The sequence below is a fragment of the Corvus cornix genome, chromosome 1A (genome assembly GCF_000738735.6).
Source record: "Corvus cornix cornix isolate S_Up_H32 chromosome 1A, ASM73873v5, whole genome shotgun sequence".
Taxonomy (NCBI): domain Eukaryota; kingdom Metazoa; phylum Chordata; class Aves; order Passeriformes; family Corvidae; genus Corvus; species Corvus cornix.
Genome location: NC_047057.1, coordinates 5,456,120 through 5,478,473, shown reverse-complemented (window position 1 = coordinate 5,478,473; position 22,354 = coordinate 5,456,120). Strand labels below are relative to the sequence as shown.

At 43.6% G+C, this 22,354-nt stretch overlaps 1 protein-coding gene across 2 annotated transcripts in view; it reads left to right on the top strand.

Moving 5' to 3' along the window:
• The first annotated feature begins 18,739 nt into the window (after positions 1–18,739).
• The window catches only part of USP6NL (USP6 N-terminal like), a 112,507-nt gene continuing 108,892 nt past the window's right edge, over positions 18,740–22,354 (top strand). Inside the window, exon 1 of one of the 2 annotated variants that reach the window (XM_039570735.1) lies at positions 18,740–18,848. The gene's annotated coding sequence lies outside the window, so the exon portion shown is untranslated. Of the gene's footprint in view, positions 18,849–20,746; positions 21,053–22,354 lie in introns of those variants that run through there. The other variant, XM_010407794.3, reaches the window with a different exon arrangement.

The window sequence follows — 22,354 nt, the reverse complement described above, 5'->3', positions numbered from 1 at the left end:
AGTTTATTCACTGGGAGCTCATAATATGGAAATTGTTATGGGAAAGGCCTTCTTTGTTCTAATTGGTTCTGCAGAGTCAGTCTGTAGTCCATATGATGCATTCAAAAAGAAAAAAAAAAGGCAAATGTGATTTTAGGAGGTGATTTGGTGATTTTAAACTTCAAATGTGATTTTAGAATTCAGAGTATTTTAGGGGCATACAGGTACATTCACAGCTCATCTTGAATTATTGCTTATGCTTCTGGTCACCTGTGTTCCAAAAATCAAGCTAGAAGAGGGGCAGCCATGTGGATGAGGCAGCTGATGAACAATCTCATCTGCCAGGAGATGCTCACAAGCCCAAGGACCAAGCAGCCTTGTTCCACAAGATACAGGTGCCCTAAAGTGGAATAGATTTAAATCCAGCATACACTCTTGTAAATGTAAATCTGTGCTCTTGCTTCCTGATCCCCCTGTTCTTGTGAGTTGTTGCAAAGTACTTGTAGGTTCCCAGATGTGTCTCCAGTTTTCATCAGTGTCTGTTGAACCCCTACAGCTTTTTTGACTGTAGTGACAATTGAGGCTTTTCAGTTGTGATCATCAGCCTCATGAACCACTTGAGTTTTGTGATTAATAACATATTTACTTACACAGATAGTGCATTCCCACACCAAGCTGTTACTTTCTGTTTACCGATTTGATGTTGCCTAGCACAATGACCCCTCAGATTCCTGGGCTTTGTGGCTCTGCTGTAAGAGCAACTGTGGATTTCTGTACATTTATGTACACTTTCCAGTGTTGAAGGTCACTGTTAGACCTGAGAGCTAATTCTGCTCTGGGCTTTCCCCACCTGACCATTTTCTTTTTCTCATGGTTGTTTGTACCTCATGGTCAATTCACTAAAAAATTCTTCCAAAATTTAGTAAGTGGTAGGAATCTGTAGCAAGGAAAAAAAGAAACATTTAGAAGCAAATGAGATCATCTTATATAGATCTCAGCAGTTTTCAAAGTCCCTGGTTGGTGTGGCAAAGGCCAGCACACCAAGAACACAACTTGTGTGCTTGCTCTGGGAGGAGTTCCCAATCCCCTGAAACTTTGACCACTTACCTCTTTCAAACTTGTGAATACAACCTGATTATTTTTCTTCCAGCTCCTTCTCCTTCTCCATCTGCTTGTCCTTTTTCTGTCCATCTCAGAGGAAAGAATTTTTTTGTGGTTTTCTCCAAAAAGCTTATTTTTTATATAGTGTTTCCAGCTCCCTGGAAATTCAGCTCTTTTTAACTTTGATTGACAACCTCATGTTTCCTTTCACACCCACCCCCATTACAGATTGTTTTTTGGCTGCAGCTTCCCCAATGCATTTAGCAGACCTGCTGCTGCCTTCTCTGAAAAAGTATGGAACAAACTTTCCGATTTCAGGCAGATTTCCTTTTTATAGCATTTGCCAGCAGCAGCATTGTGGTTACGGCTGAGCTCACACTTTCAACTGGAGCCAGCCAGAAGCCAGGATTGCAGGTACCAGACAGGGCTTTTCTAATCCTTAGCTGTATTGATCCTCATAAAATATAAAAAGGGAAGTGACAAAGAACATGACGCAACTTCATCCTTAGATCATTCCAGAAACTATCAGGGTATCACACTGTGCAGGAAAGGATGTTTTGAGATTCAGGTGTGCTTAGGTGCTGTAAAGCCCTCTGTGCTCTCCATTGTGATGTTGCTAGGTACCATGCATGGACAATAAAGATACAGGATCCCTTCCTTTATGAAGCACAGGTATTTATTTGGGTCTTTATTTCCTTGGCTTTCAGCAAGCCCAGATGGGATATGCATCTTCCAGGAGCACCTGCTGCTATAAATAGCAGGTCAGCCCAGGGCAAAGGCAGACCTTGTTGGGATGCAGCTGAAAACACATCCACATCCACACATGTAAATTAGTAAATATATCCATAAAGACATTTCTATTAATTGGAATGCTATGATGAAAACTTGGGACTATTTTATGGAACATGAGGTAAACATATCCTTAGCAGAGTTTCATGCAAATTATCTCTTGTCAAACGTTGGCATTCCCAGAGGATCTTGTGACCTGATTTTCAACACCGCTGAAGGCATTCAAATCCCACAGGGAGCCAGGGGGCTTTGGCACCTTTAGAACTCAAAGACTGCTTAATTCTGGTCAGGTGTGTAGTAGTTCCAGGCTAACAGGGAGAGCAGGGTCCTGTTCTTGCACCCAGGCCAAGGAAAATAATTTATTTCCCTGCTTTGTAAATTCTGCTAGCAAAGAGATAGCCTAGTGCATCATGGTTTCTCTGATGTGGAACCCTCCAGGACTGACTAAAGAAAAGATGAGAAAAGATTTTGCATTTTTGTCCCCATTTAGCCAGGATTCTGAGCTGAGTTCCAGCACCACAGGATGGGTGCTGTCTGTGTAACATTTTTTCTGTGTCCTTAGACAATTTATGTTTTCTATATTGCTATTAAGATAGAAATAGCAAAGAAACTTCAGGACAATGTGTTATTGTGCTGGGATTTTCTAAGGGCATGAAGCCTCTCTACTCTGTCCAAACCTGGAATTCCCATGACTTTGCAACCAAACCTCCTTTGAGTCCTAGCCCTGGGGTTTTTTTCTTTGAAAAGTCAGAGAAAAGTAAGTTATATATGTCTTCTCTTTATAGAGGCTCTAATTACTTGAAGTAGTAATTAAAAATCAGTTACAGAATTAATGTATAGGAGACTATCAGAATTTTTAGCATGTACTTTAAGAGAACGTTACATTTTTTAAAAAAATATTGATTATTCTGCTAAGAGAAAGGATTTGAATCCAGTTTTCACTCCATGATTACTACTGAGAATTTTCATCAGCCTGTGAACCAGGCTAGTCCCCTGCCAGTCAGGCCCAGATCAGGTCCTTACCTGGCAGTACTGCTGCCTCCTGCCTTTACATTTAGCATTCCTTCAGCAAACAATCCAGTGTCCTGTTTGCTCTTGACATTAAACAGAAAGCTCCCGTGTCACTTCTGCTGCAATGTTTTGCAGTTACTGCTCAGAGCTGTTTCCCAGACACTGTGTGGCAGCACTGCTCCGTGTAATGGGTGCTGTTTATTTTCCCTTCTGCTTGTGAACCAGGTGATTGACCAAAGCCCTTTTGTCACTACACCCATTCCTGCTCCTCTTCATTTGCTTTCTCTTACCCTCCCCACACTCATCTTTTGTCTTGCACTGTCCTCACTTTTAAAGTGATTTCTATTTCCCCAGCGTTAACATTAGATTTTTTTTGTATGTGAGATTCTTAAGATGTGAACAATGACCAGAATTATAAAATATGTGAGACTATAACAGGCTTGGAAACAAGGTGATATTCTTTCCTTCCCTCAGAGGATCTAACCTTAGGTCCCCAGTTTAGATACTTAAGTCTGCAAGGCTCCCTACACAATCAATAGAGACCCTGTATCCCCTGCAGGGCTGGTCAGTATCTAAATTAGCTGCCTGCTCCCAGTGTCTCTCCAGGCTCCTCCTGCCCTCCATTCATTGCACCAGTGTTGGGGTTTAACCCCAACTGGCGACTCAGCCCCGCTCATTCACTTCCCCCAGCAGGATCAGGGAGAGAGTCAGAAGAGTAAAAGTGAGGAAACTCATGGGTTGACATAAAGACACTTCATCTGGTAAAGCAAAAATGGTGCACACAGGCAAAGGAATTCATTCCCTACTTCCCATGGACAGTTGGGTGTTCAGCCATCCCCAGGACTGCAGAGCTCTGTCAAATGTAACAGTGAGTTGGGAAGACAAAAGCCACCACCCAAAATGTCCCCCCCTTCCTTCCCCCAGATTTATATGCTGATCATGGCTCGGAATGGTCTGGGGTATCTCTGGGGTCACTTGGGGTCAGCTGTCCTGGCTGTGTCCCCTCCCAACTTCTTGTGCACCCCAGCCTCCTCACTGGTGGGGTGGGGCGAAGAGCATGAAAGGCCTTGACTGTGTGTAAGCCCTGCCCAGCAATAACTAAAACATTCCTGATCTATCAACACTGATTCCAATACAAATCCAGACCAGCCCCATGCAGGATACTGTGAAGAAAACCAACTCTGTCCCAGCCCAAATGATCTCAGTAGGGAACCAAGGCAAACTGGTCTGATGCCTCTTGCAGGGGATGTGAACTTTGCCCTCACTCACATGGAAAGGTACAATACTGACCTCAGCCCAAGGACCTCATTGGAAGAAGGGAGTACCAGAATGTTCTCACCCTGATGATTCTCTAACTGCATCTTAGGATGCACTTCCAGATGTCAGTGTCTCTCTGCTATGGTTGCAGACAAAATCGTTGCTGCGAATGGTGAGGTAACTTGTGTCTGCTGTTTGGGGCCAAGAGCAAAAGTTTGCCTAAAGTTGTCCATACTTGGCAACAGACACTATTGTGGCCTGGCTTTGCTCCAAGTCCCTTCTGCAAATGACCACACCACAAAATTGCACCCTCTACCCAGCTTGTCCCTGCCTCTGCCAGTTACTACTTTACTGTAGCAAAATACACTGAATTTTCTGGACTCTTCTGCTTCACCTGTTTCCTGCCCCCTGACCAAGTTTCAGCTTGTTTCATTTTCTTTTAATCCTTTTCATCTCATTACAACCACCATATTAGAACCAGGGAAAATGCTCATTTTCCAGTTAAACTGGATTTTTATCCAATAAGAAAACCAGAATCTTACAAATGAGCACAAGAATGACAGAATCCTAATAGTTGTTCCTTGGCACCACCAACATCAGAGGTGCACAGGGATGACACAGACAATAACATCCACCTTGGGAAGAAAAGTTTACAAAGTCCCAGAAAAAATTAGTTCAGTCAGAAGCTGAAGCCAGTCATGTCCACACCAGACTGGCGCAGGAGGAAGAGGAGGAGGAGGAGGCTTTTATGCGTCCTTGCAACATTTCTTGCAAGGGGCTTGGCACAGAATGCTGCTCATTACCAGGTTGGTGGTGACTTACATATCTTAATGGTGTATATTTTACCTTATCTTACATCTTGTCTCCCCTGTGCTGTGTCAGACATGGCAGCCAGGAGGCAGGACAAGGAGTCATCAGGAAAGCTGCCAACTGCTCATGTGCATTTTCTTTATGGAAGGAAATGCCAGGCAGCAGGTTGGGCTCAGACCATCCAGCTGGCCCCGATACTCTCACCATGCACTTTCATCTTATCAAGGCCACACATGTTAAATTCACAGTGTGTTGGCACAAAGGAAAGGGCGATGGCCTGATCCAACACAGCTGTCTGATACAGTGGAGAAACATCCTGTAACTCTCTGTGTCAAAGTGCTCGTGGTTCCTGTTTCCAAGCAGAGGAAGCAGTAATACATAATGAGCACAGAAAATTATTCTGTGTTTAGGAAATACGCACAAATTGAAAGGGGCATTTTTATAATAAAGAATTATTTTAGTTTTGAAGGAAAAAGAAAAAGCTTCAGGAAATTATGTCTGCCAGTCCCCTGGATCTGTCAAAGAGATTGGAAGAGATGTTAAAAGTTGCAGGAAAATTATTGCTGAGCAGAACAAAAAGACAGAAATGAGTGCTTGCCCTGAGGAAGAGGCTGCAGCACAGGCTCAGTGATGCTCTCTCTGGTGTGACCTCCTGACCAATCCGTGGGCACGCGTGTGCCAATGGATACACGGCGCTCAGAGCCAGCCCTGTTCTCACCCAGCCAGGAGCTATGGGCTGTGGAAGGGAGCTGAGACATGGGGTGTTTGTGCCACACAGAGACACTGAGAGACAGGATTTACATATGTGGGGAACTTCAGGTTACTGTGACAGTACATGACAGAATTAAAATTAGCTGTCAACAGTGTTTACTAGTCCTGTAGTTGAAGAAAGAACCGAGTTGACTGGATAAAAATCCCTAACACTCCATGTTGCCTGCCCTCCCACTTTGCCTCTGTTCCTTTAGTCCTCTTGACCGTTCCCTAAGCAGATGTACTGCCGTGGGAAGAGTGCGGGCTTTTGGCAGTCTTGGCACAGACAAAGCAGTGCCCAGTGAACTCTGTGCCTCTTCTCTAATTTGAGGTGGTAATTTGTGTCTCCAGTCGCTGTCCAGCCATCGGTGAGTTTAGGAGAGGTGGATACTTAAGATCACTGAGAACCCCAGCCTGCTGTTAAATGTAGCAGGAGACAGACAGTCTGATCACATTTCCACAGGAAACCAGGCTAAAATAACCTTCACGATCATGTTAAACTCCTACATTTAAAATTACACCATTGTTTTCATGAACAGCCTCCTGCACAACGGCAACACTACAGTGAACTAGAGATTTTCATCATTATCCATCTGTTTTATTGAGAGCTGAACCAATTAGTACTGGAAAGGTTCTTAATATGGCAACGGACTTACCAATTATCAATGAATATTTCAATGAACTAATCCCATTAGTGAATTTTTAGAGTTTCATTTATTTTAAACAGCTGACTGACTTGATTATCTTTGTTTTTATTTTCAGTTTTTCACTCCACTTGTACGAGAAATTTAGGCTTGGGCTTCACAAGACAGCAGGAGAGACATGCATGCTGATTTTCCCCTCTCTTCTCATCAGAGGCAAGGAAATCAAATGCTTCCTCAATTTACATCCTGCTTAATCCCTCTGACATTAATTTACTTAAATCTGGGTACATGATTTGTTCAATTAGATCTGAACAGTATGCAAAATACGAGGGTTTGGTTAGGTCTCTTTGAAATAATGTAGTTTAATTTATCACTTATTTTTAAACATGACCACCTGCATTTCTCCTTCATCAGTGTTTATATGTGTAGTTTTGGAGGAGGCAAAAGAAGGCCATTCCTAAGTAGTAAATTCATTTAAATTTGGACTTCGGTGGTCCTTGTGGGTCCCTTTGAACTCAGGATATGCTACGATTTTTTTTTAAATTTCTTCTTGTTTCAGGAGTACCTTTTGTGCTTGGCATGTTAAGCTCTAGGAACCTGGGTGCCTCAGCTGGCACTACTATTCCCAGCAGGAAACCTTCAGGGAGATGAACAGCATGTATTTGGACATCTGAGACAAATGAAATATGATTATATGAATTAATTGTGGCTGTGAAGTTTTTCAAGTTCTTCACGTTTTTCATGAACATACAGATTTGGTTGTTGACAGTGGCACAATGTTTCATTTGAATTGCTGAGGATGGAAGAGTTTCTGACTTTGCAAGGCACCCCAAGACACAGCTGAATCCCAGTTCTATTTGAAGCTGGTGGCTGGGTTCTTATGGATTTCACTGTCATCAGGATTCCATCTGCCGGTTTGCTGGACCTGGCACAGCAATTCACCAGCACTGACGCTAGTGGCAACTCATGACAGTTCATGAAGACCTACTTTCAGCTTTGGGATATGCAGTGCCATCCAAACTGGGTTGGAACTAGATGATCTTTAAGGTCCTTTCCAACCAACTCATTCTGTGATTCTGTGATAATATCATCTGTGCAATCTCAGAGCCATGGAAGTACAAAAAGGAATTCAGACAGCATGTTGGATCCCCAATGCTCCCAAAATTACAGAGGTACATAATTGCACAGCTTTTTGATACTGGAAGACCAACTACTTTTCTTCAGTGCACATTAGCACTAATCAGTTGTCTACATCTGGACCAATCTATAGAAGTGAAATTACAGAGACATTAAGAAGGTAAATCATGTTTATTACACCAGCGCCTAAGGCTGAGAAAGTACAAGGCTATCCCCAGAAGACACTGTACTCCCTGCTCCAAAAAAAGCTCAGAGCTGGAGAAAAGCAGCTGAATGTGTTTGTAAAGTGCAGGTTGCAATTTGAGAGCAAGCACGTAGGCTATGCAGTACCTTGGTCATGTAAGAGTCAGTTTGAGAACAAAAACAGAAAGAAGAGAGAAATGAGAAGAGACACTGAAAAGAGGATTGTTGGAGTAACAGTCCCAGGAGTGGAATGAAGCTGATGTAAGAGATTCTGAGCACAGGGGCTGGAACAACCAACCAGTGAACATGGGTGACTGTTGAGCCAGCACTGCAGAGTGGGGGTGGCTGTCACTCCTGCCTTGGCAGCTGCTTTCATGGCTTGCTTCTTCCCCATCTGAGACCTGGTTCCCCAAGAAATGGGGATTGCTCTCAGTATAGGTGTGAGCCAGAGCATCTATAGTTAATTTCTTTTTTCTGAACTTCCTTTTAAAGCAGATTTAAGGAGTAAAACAGACAGAGTACACAGAGGGACATTTGCAATATTATGTTGAAAATATTGCCCCAGATCTCAAGTTTAGGAACTAAAGGTGGGTATCCACATGCTAAACTGGAGCAAGTCTAATGCTGGTTTTAATGCTGCTCACAGCCTCATTGATGAGATGTTTTGATGCCCTCTTGTTTCTTCACTATATCAGCTCTAGGCCACCTCAGGATCTGACCTGTGCTGAGGGAGTTCTCCTGTAACACACTGAGCTCTCTGTCAGTTTCTTCCATCTGCTCGAGCAGGGATTAGAATTTGTCTCGAGGAAACCCCATTTTCTTTTTATAGCTTCACACTGATTCACCATGGGAAGGGGTTCAGTTATGAGGAATGTTGCAGGCTCTGAAGTACATCCTGCTCAGCTGCACACCTACAGCTTCCACTCATTTGTAAAAAAAGACTAACATGCATCCAAGGGGGTAATTTGGTTCTGTTCCTGTTATTAGACCTGCATGACTTGACATTACTCTGTCAAGTCATAGAAATAGATTCAGGCTTTTGGACACCTGTTATTATCATTAGAAGACTTTATTACTCTTTGTAGGAAGAGGCAGGCTTTAGATGAAGAATAATTCTCCTCTCCATATCCTCAAGTTCTACTGTTCCCTTTCCAGTTATGTTCAAACATGACAGCTGGAACAAAAAAACCAGTCTCCTTTCTTTGTATATGCAGGTAATTTGTAGCTGCATTCTGTCCAAGATTACAACTATACCAAAAAATGTGGAGGTTTTTTTGACCTATTTCTTTGATCCAATTCCCATCCCCCAAAAGGAAATCAAGCAATGTCCAATCCTGCAACAAAACCCATAAAGAACAAGGTATTATTTTGATACAGTTTTAAAAAGTGTACTAACTTAAAAACTTTAGGTGCAGCTGATCCAGCTGAGGGTAGGAGAATGCATAGGTAGGAGTGGATGAGCCCATCTCAGTGTCCCTTCCAGTTATGTTTCCTATGATAATATGATTGGGAAGAGGATATTATCAGCAATATCTAGTGTGAACACAGGAGCAGATTTGGAGTGCTGCCTGATTGCAAGGTATTTGTCTGACACGCATTGTCATTGTATGACAATGCTTTAATAAGCATTGAAAACATGCAGTTACATGGCCCATCTCTGGCAAAAATAGACTGTCTAATGTTTTGTGCTCTGTATAAATGCCAAGTGTTTAACACATGGACACACACTGCTACCACCTGAAAACACTACAATCTGTAAATCCTCGATGCTTATTTGCAACAGAAATACCAAGAATCTCTCAGTTTAAAGATTCTTTAAGAATCTTTAATCTAAACACTTTCTTATGAGTATGGATGAACAAAGTGTGTTTTTTCTACTCAAAAATAGATAACAACTTTATAATCCTGAAAAGGACTAATAAGTCTGATCTTTTTCTACAAATGCAGATCCTGTTCTGGCATCTGATCAGCTGAGTAGGAGGTAAGTATATATTTAAAGACTCAATACCACACAGACAGAGCAGATTCCTGTTTGGTTTTTGTACTGGTTTATATTCAGTTCTCAGTGCACTTGAGATTATATTTTCCAAACACTTCTCTCCATTTACTTCATCAAAGTCATTCAAATCTGGATTTTAAACCTGTGTTTCTAGCAAGTTGTCTGGAAGCAGATTCATTTACCTAATGTAAAGGTTAGACTCAGCACGCAGATTAAGACACCTAAATTTAGGTGTCTGCACGTAGGTGCTGACCTGTGAGGTGGCTGTGGAAGCTCCGGCGCGGCCAGGAGGCACCGGGGCTTGTTAGCTTGAGAGGGCTCCAGACTAACTCACTGGTGATCAGATCTGAGCAAGGACTTATGGAGCAATTTTCCAGTGTAATCAATGAAAGTCTGGACAGTGGGGCTTAGGGTGGCATCAATCCAGTCACCTTTAAGTATTGTATAATGAGCTGTCTTGTGCCCTCCAGCCCTTTGAGTGCCCTCCAGCCCCCAGAATGGGAGCCCTGACACCTGGTTTACACACAGGCACATACACTGTTGACACAGGGACCTTAACCTAAGGTTAAGTGAGATCCATCCCACCCAAAGGGGATGCCAGAGGAAGGGATCCTCTCTGCTGACTTCTTGCAGGAGTTGGGCCGTAGAACAGAGCTCAGAGCTCTGGATAAGCAGTCTCACAAAACCAGTGGTTAGATTACACCTGTGGCCCCGTTCATCTAAGGCTTGCCTGGAGCCTCTGCACATACCAGGCTTTTCCCAGCTCTCCCAGAAAATCTAGACAAGAATTAAAAATGATTTCTTTATGGACAATAAGGGTATGGGGCAGGGGGGTGACCAATGATTCCTTCTTCCCATGGAAAAGAGCTGGGGGTGACTGATGCAGGACACAACATGACTGTGCTTCTCTATCTCATTGCAGATGTTCCAGAACAAAGTTATCAAGAAAAGGCTGATGCAGGTTGTGTGACACATTTTCTTGACTACATGGGAAGTCCAGGATGTATTTCAGGTGATGCATTTTGTGTCATTTAATTAACTGATACTGTAGCTATGTTTGCCCTGCCAGAGGACTTCTAAACTCTTTGTACCAACTAACTTTAGTTGAGATACAATACAATGGACTTACTCCTTTTTCTGCATTTTCCCAAATTCAGATTTCACCCTTTATCTTAACTGAGGCAGCAGCAGCACCATGTATTTTCCATTACCTCCTCCCCTGCTTCTAATAAAAATTCAACTATGGGTCAAATCCTTGGCTGGAAAGAGCCTATACAGACCAGGATCTGCTGTGTATAAAAAAGTTACAAAAACAGGATGTGTTTTATTTGACTGGAGTGTACTTAATGGTCAGGGGTCGTTTTCATTTAAGACACATTTTTTCTCATGGTTTTCAAATGTATTTTGTTTCTTAAATGACAGCAAGAATAAAATGCATTTTTCCCAGCATTTTTTCTTAAGGATCTCAAGGCACTTTGCTGGCAGTAAGTTGCTACATATTGCAGCTTCCCTACAGAGTGAATATGTCACTGCTGGCCTTATCTGCTTTCTCAGCTTTCAGGCTTATTTCCCTCCAGTGGGAGGGAAGACCCTGGGTGCTTTCCAATCTAGAATTATTAAGAGGACAGAAACAGCATATATTTTTATGTACTTTTTTTTCCCCTTTCTTTTTGTTACTTGTATTTTTCTTCATTTGTCTTCCCAAACTGAAAACTTGGTAATGAATTCTTCTTTTATTTCACTGGCATACTATTCTTCTCCCTTGTATTTAACTACTCCCCAGCAAGTCTCCGGTTTGCCCTGTTCCATTCATTCCCTCTGGAAGGGTTTTCAAGTTTTGAAAGTTCACTTCAGGAAGATTTCATAATAAGAACTTAAGGAAAAGAATATAATCTTGCTTTAAAACACTTCCTTCCTCTGTTTTGCTGATAGATTATAACAATTCACAATATCATCTGGCCAGCAACTGCTACAGAACTTATTTCATTTTTTAAACTGTATTTGTTTCTTTTGGTTGTGGAGCCCATAACACAAGGTTTCCCCTTCTGCTGTTCTGTGATCAGACCCAGAGTACAACATGAGATCAAGACGTGCCCAAATGTCTGGAATTGGGCAAGAAATACCCTTGGCAAATGATCTATAGACTTACATGGAATTAGAACGTGAATCCTGTGGTGGAGGGCAAAATGCAGGCCTGCATTTTCCAGGTTGATACATTTTCTAAAATCACAGGAAAATCTGAAGAGAAATCTGACCTTCCCCTTCTTAGGGGGATTTCGTAGAAAATTCTTAAACTCATAGATTGAATTCAAAAGGAGAAAAAAACCTGTTTTATGAATCCAGTTTACACATAACTCAGAATAACGGAAATAGAACTGGACAAGACATTTTGAAGAACTTTCTACAATCCCAGTTTTGAGGAATCTCACAGAACAGTTTATGAAGTTGGGTAGTGCTCAAGTTCAAGTTTAGGAAGGACAGCCTCCATCCCAAAACCTAACTGACAAATGAAACATATTTCAGCTCTAAATTTGATCACACATGGGTTGGGAGCATTAGTGGTGATACAGAGGGGAAGTAGAGCCTGCCCCCAGATCACCTGCAAGCACTCAGTGAATGAGGGGAGTGAGACCTCAGGGTTTCTTGGTCCTCCCTCCAAGCACATTTGGAGCACTTGTGAGAGTATTAGACTTTCAATACATAATTTGAGGCTTGATTCAGTGTGGATCACAAGGTGGTGCAATTTCCGTGAAACTACTGCTTCTTATCCGACAGCTGCTCATTTAATTCACTTGTGTAATTTTGAAAGAATGTGAAAATGAATTACTCAAAGCAATCTCTAGTGACTATGAATGTTCTTACAGCCCTTACCAGAAGGTGATTATGGTGTAAATGTACAGAGCACTCAGCAGACAGATTCACTGTCTGTCCCATGAGCAGCTGCCAATCTTCAGGGTCAGTGCTGCCCCAGGCACAACCTTGCTAACCAGCATCATGATTGATATTGCCTTTTTGATACAGATCTCTTGATCACCAGCTTTTTCATATAAGCTGTGGCCAGACAATAAAAGGCAAAGGCCAGTGTCACATTAATGACAGAGGGCATAAAGTTCTTAGAATTTATTTTTAGTTCACCAAACCATTCTAGTCCTGAGGTTTAGATTATTTAAAGCAAACACTACTGTATACCCAACACATGATATTTTCTCACATGTTGCCTCAGTTCCACATGCTCATGTCACTTCCATGTGAACTACAGCATATTGCAAAGCTGTGCCGTATTCTTTTAATTTTTAGACTGAAGGATTTCAAATGGAACCTAACATAATTAGATTACATGTAATCTCTTCCCATTTTGATCCTATTCTCAAGAGTGTTTGCAAAGGAGCTTACTTGAGTCTTAAATGCACAACTTGAAATCACTCTGACGGAGATGAATGAGAGCAGCATGCTCTTAGGAAAACATCCTGATGTGCAGGACAAAGCCTTGTGGCTTTATTCAGTGAAGTAGGTGTCTCCATTGGCAGTGTCTGCTTCAAAATCCTCAACACACAATTTTTTAAACTTCTTCACAAAACCTGTAACAAGTTGATTCAGAGTCTCCCCTTATCCATTTGTCTCCCGAATCAACACAGACTCCTATTAATACCTGCTTGTCTTGGGGCTTCCACAGAGCTGTGTAGCTTCTATTCAGGTGTCAGCCATCGAGATAAACTGCAGTTCAGAAGGGTTTTCAAACAGCCATCACCTTCCTGGGAGTACATTAAAAGAGATTATGCATTGCCAGACAGCAAGGCTTGTCAGGTCAGGGCAAAACAACATTTTAAGCCGACTGGCTCATATATCTCAAGGTATGTGTGTCCTTGCACAAATTCACTTTCCCCTCAACCCAGTATTTAAGAAAATCCACCTTTCATGATGTTGATCGAGATGAAGTGTGGTCAGATTGAATCCTGCTTATTATCTTGAGGTTACAAAAGGAGAAATATCTCTGGATGTGATAGTAAATTACTGGACTGTAAGGAAACTTTGAGGAAAACAGCCTGTTATTTGGTAGTTGGTGCCTCACCTTTCAGAAAGCTCTTCCTTGCATAAAAAGGATAAAGCATGTTTACACTTCAAAGGTGTTTGCTGAAAGTTTGGGAAGCTTCATCCTGCTTTACAGCCTCAAGCTGGCTTTCTTTGCCAAAGCTGAGGGGTGCCTTTATTAGTGCTGGTGGCTGTGTACAGGGACCTTGGCTTCCCTACAGGATGAAACGGGGCACCTGGTGTAAACACCAGCCTCAGCAGGATCTATGAGCACACCTTCTTCACCGGCCAGGAATGTGAGTAACCTCGTGTCCCTGTGTTTGGGGAGCCTGGCCCTGGGAAACGCAGCAATGGCCCTTCCCTGAGAAATGAACTCTGTTCCTTATGGGTGTGAAACAGCTTGAGGGAGCCTGGCCACCCTCTCGTTGTCTTGTTTCACTCTACGGTTGCCATATGGGCTTGGTTAGGGAAAAGATAAGCACGATAGGACTACCATGTCCCTGGCAAGCTATTCCTGCAGTTAAGGCTTCATAGGAAACCTTCACGCTGCTTTACCCTGAACAGGAGGCTGACCGAACACAGATGGCTCAAGGCAGAGGGGGAAGAACGTGCTTGAATGCAAAGTCCAAGTTGCATCCCCCACTTCACGTTGTGCTACATAAATTCTACATGAAGCGGAGCTGGGAAAAGACCCTAAATATCACATTGCTGAAAAAAAATTATTTTGTTCTTTCACAAGCAGCTTTACCTGAACGAACTGAATATATTTCTGCTCCATCAGTCATTCACACTTCTCTTTCTGCTGGTTTCAGCAGCAAATGGAAAAGGTCATAAAGATTTAACTTTTGCACTACATTAGACAAGTAATTACACCTTTTGCAGGATATACTATCACAGCACAGAGTATCGACACATTTTATTACAGGCTTCCATTTTCATTCGCTTGTAACTTCATGAAAATAATTCCCTTTGAGGCTTTTAGATTTGTTTGTGTCTAAAAAATTATTCTATTTCTGTTAACTCTGAGCTGCTTTTGACATTCTGGTGGTTATGAGTGAGTGATAATAAACTTTAATTGTGACTGTGCTCTGAGCGCTGACTCTAAATACTGTCATGAGATTCCTGGTTCCTTGTCTTACTGTAACTCTACATCAGATCTGCACTTTACAAAAATGTATCTTTCAGCTGCTCTCCTGGAAAATCACAATAAGGCGCACAAAAGATGAAGCTGATGTTTTGTTTTGTTGAGCATCATTGCCAATAAGACCTAATAGTCTGTCTTATATCTTCTTTTTCTTCTCCTGTTTTATGTTCTACTTTTCCTTGATTTGAAAGCTGTATGATTTGATTATAGCTTTTCCCTCTCTTTCACCAAATCCCTTTGCATCCTCCTGCGGGAGCAGGATGAAATCCTGTTAACAAGAATCTAAAACTCAGGTTCAGAAAAATATCCCGATTCATGTTCTAAAGCCCATCCCGTGCTTCAGTTTAGATACAGCCACACGTGCCTTCTTCAGCCAGGCTTTCTGGATTTTGCATTTGCTGTGGACAGCCAATCGTGCATTGTTTGTGTACTCAACATAGAAAAGGATATCTGGAAAGTTCTATGACATGGGATATACAGGTAAGTGACACATTTTTGGTGTTGTGATATTTTTCAGTTCACTGAAAAACTACTTGGTATTAAGACCTTTAAAAAAAGAAGTTTTGTACTGTGTAAGTGTATTAAATGTTGCTCTGTGTGTAGTTTTCATAGATAAAGAATACTGAAAGATAAATCAACATATAAAAGGAGAGAGAGAAAGAAATGAGAGAATATTGAAATAACAGAATAAGACAGAAGGAGGTGAATGGGAAAAGGCAAGAAAATGCTAGAGGAGACAGAAAATTTGGGAAAAAAGGAAGGAGAATTAAGAAAATCTGTCTTGACAGACAGAGGGGACAGAAATAGCCCCTTTCATCAGGCAGCAAGCACTGCACACATTCAAGTCTGATTCCCATGGCAGGAGCCACCAAAAGCAGGAAGAGAGGCCTGAATGGGTGAAACCTGAACCTCAACAAACCAACAGAGCTTGTGGACAATGGGACTGGCTGAGGGCAAGCGAACAATCCCAACCGAAAGGAAAACAGTCCTTTAGGCAGCCAGAAATAGTGAAGCAAAGGGCAAACCCTCCTGCTCCAAGTCCCACCCGACTCCTGCTTTTAACACAGCCCTTCCTATGTAATGCAGTGTCTCCATGGGGCTGATGTTCCCACGTAAGTGCAGGCAAACCTCTGCCTAAATCATCAGTTCTGCAAAGCTCCTGGAAATGTCGATGACACTATCAGGGCAAGGGATGGGCTGGAAGTAACACCTGAAACCCACCACTTTCATTTTGGGGAAAATAAACGAAAGCAAACCCAGCAGGTGGTATAGCAGATAAGTGCATTCAAGCTTATAAAATACTGAAGTTTTGGAGCAGCTTTTTTGGGAATAAAGAAGTCGCAGAGCTGCTCTGGTCTATTAAAATAAAGGCTTGTGGTCTTCCTAGAGACTGATAAAGGATTTAATCACTCTGGATCAGCTGTAAATTGTGCTATCTGATCTGTGTTTAATGAATGAAAATGGGAGGAATTTACTACTCATATTGCAAATTTACTCCTGGTTGTAATGTTGATCCCTTGTTCTGCACCTTTTGTACAGCTCCAGGGCCTGGAGTTGTTACTCAGAGGCACATGGCACTAAGTGGGTGTCTTATCCAGCTTGTGGGACACCACCTCAGAGCTCCTGGTGCCCCTTGGAGCTCTCTGTTCCCCACAGGCACCAGGGACTCTCCTCCTCTCACTTGGCTGCGGGTGTTGCCCTGGAGTTGTGTGCAGCTCTACATGTTCAAGTCATGAAGTTGTCCTGCTGTGTTGTCCCAAGGACTCCAAAAATAACTTTTCTTGTAGAAAGAAGGAACAATTAAATGTTTTACTTTACTTCCCTTGGCTGGGGCACGGAGGGAATTTGGAGCATAGGGAAAGGGCCTGTCTGGGACCATGCTGCTGGGAAGCATTTGGGCAGCCTCTCTCTTGCCTTGGGGAGCACAGAGAGAGTTTGGGATCATCATCCTGTCCTCATTCAGGACTGGGATGTCCCGTACTCCAGGAGGAACAGGGGAGGTTCTCCATTTCCATTCTGTGATGTGAAGCTGTGTTCTGTTCAACTCCATTTCTAAATCCTGCTTGTTTTCCAGGTTCCTGATGTTCTTAGACAACGGCTACATGTTGGACATTGAGGACAATCTGTTGGCTACGTGAATGATCCCTGTCCCTCCTGGCCTGGAGAGGTTTGGACATAACATCATCCCTTCTCTTGTGCCTGGGGGCTTGCTCACAGGAAACTGGAGTGGCATTTATCCTCTAAGAGCTTCCTGTGGTAGTCATTCCTCCTCTCAACTCACATACCCATGCAGCTAGGCCAGAGGTGAGTTTTCTGTCCCAGCTCCTCATGTCTTCTCCATGCAGGTAAAACCACAGGTTACCTCACAGAGTGTCCCCTCTCTCTCGAGCAGGAGCCTGCTCCTAATAGCAGAGACTCTGGTCTGTACCGGATAGGGCAAGGAAAATTTCCTTTTTAAGCTCTTCTAAAAGTTTCTGGTGGCCCTCTTTAATTTCCTTTTTTAAATTCCAGAAATCCTCTTTCAGTCTTTCCATGGATGAGATGTAGGCCCACAATGGGGCGGAGATAGTTTCTTCGTATATCTGGAGTCTGCCAAACCAGAATGCCCACTTTTTTTTCTCCCTTCTTCCATGCCAACATTCCTAATGACTTGGCACATGACCACATGTTTTGTCTGCACTGGACGCTGTCTGGATTATTAGGGAATCACTTGTTATCTGAAAAGATTATCTCCAGCACAGCTAATTCTCTCAGGCACTGGGTACATTCCTCCATAGTGTTCCACTTGTCTTGGTGCACTGAAAAGTCTTCCTTGCAAAGGTATCTTTCCCTCACACTTGACAAGAATTGCCTCCAGAGGCTGAGAGTTCCTGTTCTTTTCCTGATCCTCTGGCCAATATCTGCATCCCAGGACAGGGATCCCAGTTACTTGGCTTCATTACCATCCAGTGCCACACTGTCGACCGCGATAAGTCTTGCCAAATACTCAAGGATTTAAGTGGAAATAATCTTGAAAGAAATAATTAAAATCCCTTCCAAAGGGAGGAAGTTTTGGAAATTATATCACTTTCTTAATTAATTTTTTCTAAGTAATTGTTTTAATCAATCAAAAGCAGTGTATTAGTCTTAAGCAGTGTCATTTTCCGCTTTAGCCAGCACGTCACTAAGTTTCTTTTGACAGACTTATTGTTAGATCGCCAAAACTTTACGTTTTGCTAAACTAACCCTGATAACCTTCAATGAACAAAGGAAAGGATCCAAAGGACACCCAGGATCCAAAATTTATGGCCGTCCAAGGACATACTGGAGTAACCAGAAGACACTAACAAAGACATGACAGTCTGAGCACTGTTGACTCTACTGGGGAAAAACTGGTAAAAGGGCTGAAAAATGTGGACTGATTAGCACAAGAAGCAAGAAACCAATAACTAATAGAGTAGCAATTAATGGAGAGAATTATGCAATTTAGAACCAGCAAATGTTAACTTGTTTGCTAAAAATGTGTGAGTGAAAAGTTTTGGAGTTATCTGGAGTTATCTGGAGTTATTTGCTATGCACTCCAGCTGGGAATAAAGTAATGCCTGCCCCCCAGTGCTACAAAGTAAAAGTTTGCGAGTTTGATTGCTCCCGATGTTTTTGGTGTCATACTGAGGAGCCCAGAACTGGACACAGGAGAATGGGTGCCCATACTGAGGACCTTGGTGGCTCATGCAGCACAGCCAAGGAGTTTCTCAGCGACACGAGGCCTGTTTGGTGTTTTCCCCCCGTTTTTCCCCACAGGAGCTCGCAGCCCCGGCCAGCCACCTCGTCCCGAGCCCAAGATGGCGGCCGCGATGGGTCAGCCCTGTGGGAGGGGCGGGGACGGGGAGGGTTTCCATAGCGGCGGTGTCACATCGGGGCACTTCCTGGTCGGAGGCCGCCAGTCCCGGGGCAGCGAGTAGGGACGCGCCGCTGGGGAAGGCGGCGGAGGGAGGGAGGGAGGGAGGCCCCGGCAAGAGGAGGAAGCCGAGCAAAGGTAGGGGCACGCCGGGACTTTGCTCCGGCCATTGTGTGGCCCCGGGGTGGCCGGCTGGACCCGTCCATTGCGGGGGTGCGCGGGGGCCGCGGGTGTGTGTGGAGGTGCCGTGCCGGAGCCTCCATTGAAGCGGGCGGGTGCCTCCGGGCTGCGGGGAGGCGGGCACTACCATCCTCCCCCGGGGGGGGGTGCGCACCCCTCGCTGGGCCGGGGAGGTGGAAGTGGCGGGAGCCGGCTCCCGCAGGGTGCTGGGGTGCTTGGATTGTTCCATTCCCAGCGGAGGGGTGTGTGCGTTTTTGGAGGTCCCCTGCTCTTTCTGCTGGGGAGGGGTCGGCGCGTGGGGGCTGCGGAGGGTGCGGGACGCGGCGGAGCCGGGAGTGCTGGGGGACCCCGGGGGAAGCCCTGTGGAGATGCCCTTGGTGCCATTGTATGGTTGCAGTGAGGTCTGGCGGCGTGAGGGGCCGCAGTCAGAGTGGGGCTGGGGGGGCCTGTGTGTGTGGGTGTGTGCTTGAGGGAGTCACGGCTGTAGGTCGGACACTTGGGGCCTCCTTGAGGCCCCCCTTTTCTGTCCACGTGGGAGGCGGCAGTGCCGCCCTAGTCGGGAGTAGGGAGGATTTCGATGGCTGAACCCTTTAATGTGACTTTTTGGCATCGCTGCTCCCTCTGTACCTGCTCCCTCCTCTGTTTTTGGTAATACTTCAGGTATGTGGTGGGAAGTGCCAGGCTGGCAGCGGTGGGCTGGGGCAGAGGGCGTCCTCCAGGCTGTACTCAGCCCTGGGTCTCCATGACCCTCTCCCAGTCCTCCGTCTCCGCTGGGACTGCCAGTAAAGAGCCAGTTATTATCAGGTGTTTCAGGTTCTTTCTGTGGCGTGGATGGCTGCCTGTAGAGAATCACAGAAGCCACTGAACTGCCAGCTGAACGAGAGTCAAGTGGTGACTTAAAAGTCACTGTCTCCAAACTCCTTTACCAGTTGTTCACCCGCATATGCTCTAGAATAACTTTCTTTGTGCCATTTGCTGCTTGGAGGAGGCAGCTGCACTGAAAGCTGGCTGTGAGGGGAGCTGGTTCTCAGCTTTCACTGAATTACAGTGGAGTGAAAACAAATCCACATCTGCCCTGTTCACAACAAATGTATCTTGTGGAGGATCATTTCAGTTAGGATAATTATATTAAATAATTGTTTTCTATGGTTTTCTAGCTTGCTGCGTGCCGTGCCAATCTAGAGCTGCTGTGTAACAGTCGAAACTCCAACTCTGCCAGGCGTGTGTGTATTAAACGCAGCGGCCAATCAGCAATGCCTGAAACTAAAGGCGATTTGCCTCAACGCTTTGTAGTGTAAATATTCCTGCTATGAACAAAGGAGGGTGTGTCGTTGAGCTTGTTTCATTTGTACTTCCATGTGCTTCCTCATCTGTGGCCAGTCAGTGATTCTGTGTAGGTTCTGAAACAGTGGCAATTTCACTTTGTTGTGAATTGTGCATTTGTGCTGTCTTGGGCCTTTTGCTGAGCTGGGATGCTCAGAAGCTTGGTGCTATATTAGGGGGTCTTGTTATGTTCTTTTTAATAGCTGTGCTCTGAAGTGACTTAGTTTTGCTCCTTTTTAACTTTTGTTGTTTCTGATTATAACTTTAAAGTTAATTCAGCTGAGATGCAGTGTAAAATAAGTATTTAGTAGAACTGCCTTTTAACCAGCTGTTCCTCTGCCCTCTGATTATACAGCACAGAAACCACCAATTTCGGACTTAGTGTTTTGCCAGCCAGCTATCTGTGCAACTCTAAAACACAGTGCTTCTGAAATCTCTGTTTTCTGTGAGGGGCCGTAACGTTTGGTTTAAAGAAGACGGTAAATGGCACTAAAATACTGATTTGTGCAAGGCAGGCTGTCTTTAGACTGTTTTATCTTTGTGTATTTAAGCAGTGCAGTTGCATGCTGCTCCTGTGATTCCTGGTTCTTGGGAACTGAGGGTATAAATTCTTAATGTTAACTCCTTAGCATCTAAGTTAAACAGATACTACAATAACACACACAGAGGCTAGACGTGAACCTTTAATTGCCAACTTAAAGGAAAATCTTTTCTGCGGGTAGAGTCATACTGCATAGAGTTACAATATGCTGTAATTTGCTTGCAATCTGGCTCCTGCTCATTACCCTGAAACAGAGTATTGGGTAAAAAAAGAGACCTGGCACCAGCTATGGAAACAGGTAATTGAATATATTATGAGTGTGTGTGAATTTGGAGTTGCAAAGAGCTTCACTCGCTGCAGGTATTCCTTTCAAGTCTCAGCTAAAATGCCAGTAGTTTCACAGCTACTGAAGGTGATACACCCAAGAGTGAGTAGATGTGTGTCAGTAGAGGAAACATGGGATGGAATACAAGGGTTAGCTCTTCATGAAAAGACAAAGATCAAAGGTATGTGCGGGTGGGTTGGTGGTTGGGGTTTTTTTTTATTATAGCCTTGTTGATTGCAAGGGAAAGCAGAGAGGGTGTCAGGCACTGTTTTGAATTAAAAGTTTTTCCAAGATGGTGTCTTTCAGAAAGACACTCAACAAGTAATTTACTCTTTCTGTTTTGTAGTAGTTGGTAGCGTTTCTGTACAGGAGAGAACCCTGCAAGCATTGAAATAAACCAGGCTGGCTGAGAAAACAAAGTGGAAACAGTTTGGTTCCTAACACACGTCCCTAGGAAAAAGTGTTGGTATTGCAATGCAATAGAACGCAGGGACTGTCTGGTATTTGGTAGTGTTGAGTTTCAATACTGCTTGCTATTGCTATAATCAAAATTACAGATGAAAGACAAAACTTTGCGCTTTTTAAAAAAGTTATTTACAAGGGAAATGACATAAAACACACACGTAGTGTTATTTCAAAGAACAACCGACTGAATTTACCAGAAGTCTGCACTGTTTGGTAAAAGATGCTAGCAATGGCTAAACAAAATATTTGGACACTGAAGGCAATACAGGAGTAGCACTTTATGGCTGGGAGTTGGAGGGCAGGTTGCTGTGGTGCGCTGGAACATTCACTTTTCACACGTTTAGGTGGAACAGAGCCTCTGTATCATCCCCATCTCATTTCCTCAGTGTTACGTGACAAGGTTTTTATAAGCGATGAGGGTGCATAATTAAGCTATTATTAGCCTTAAGTGGTTTTCAGAGCTGCTGTTTTGTTTTTTCCTAATGAACAGCCTTTTCCTGTACATAGACACAAAATGTCATGTAACACGATGTCTCAGGGGTAAAGTATTGTTAGTTCATATTTACAAAACTAAGGTGAGATAATGCCTTTGGAAAATCAAGTTGAATGGGAGACTCTGGTCTTCCAGTTGATGATGCATAAGATTCCAGAAGAATTTGGGCCCAAAGGTAGTGTGAAGCTGTGGTCAAAAGTGCTTTGGACCTGGTTTGAGGTCTCTCTGATCCAGTTGATATTCTTAACATAATAGGTGTTATTAGCCCAGTAAATAATTAAATATCATGAAAGTTATACGTGCTAATTTTGACACCA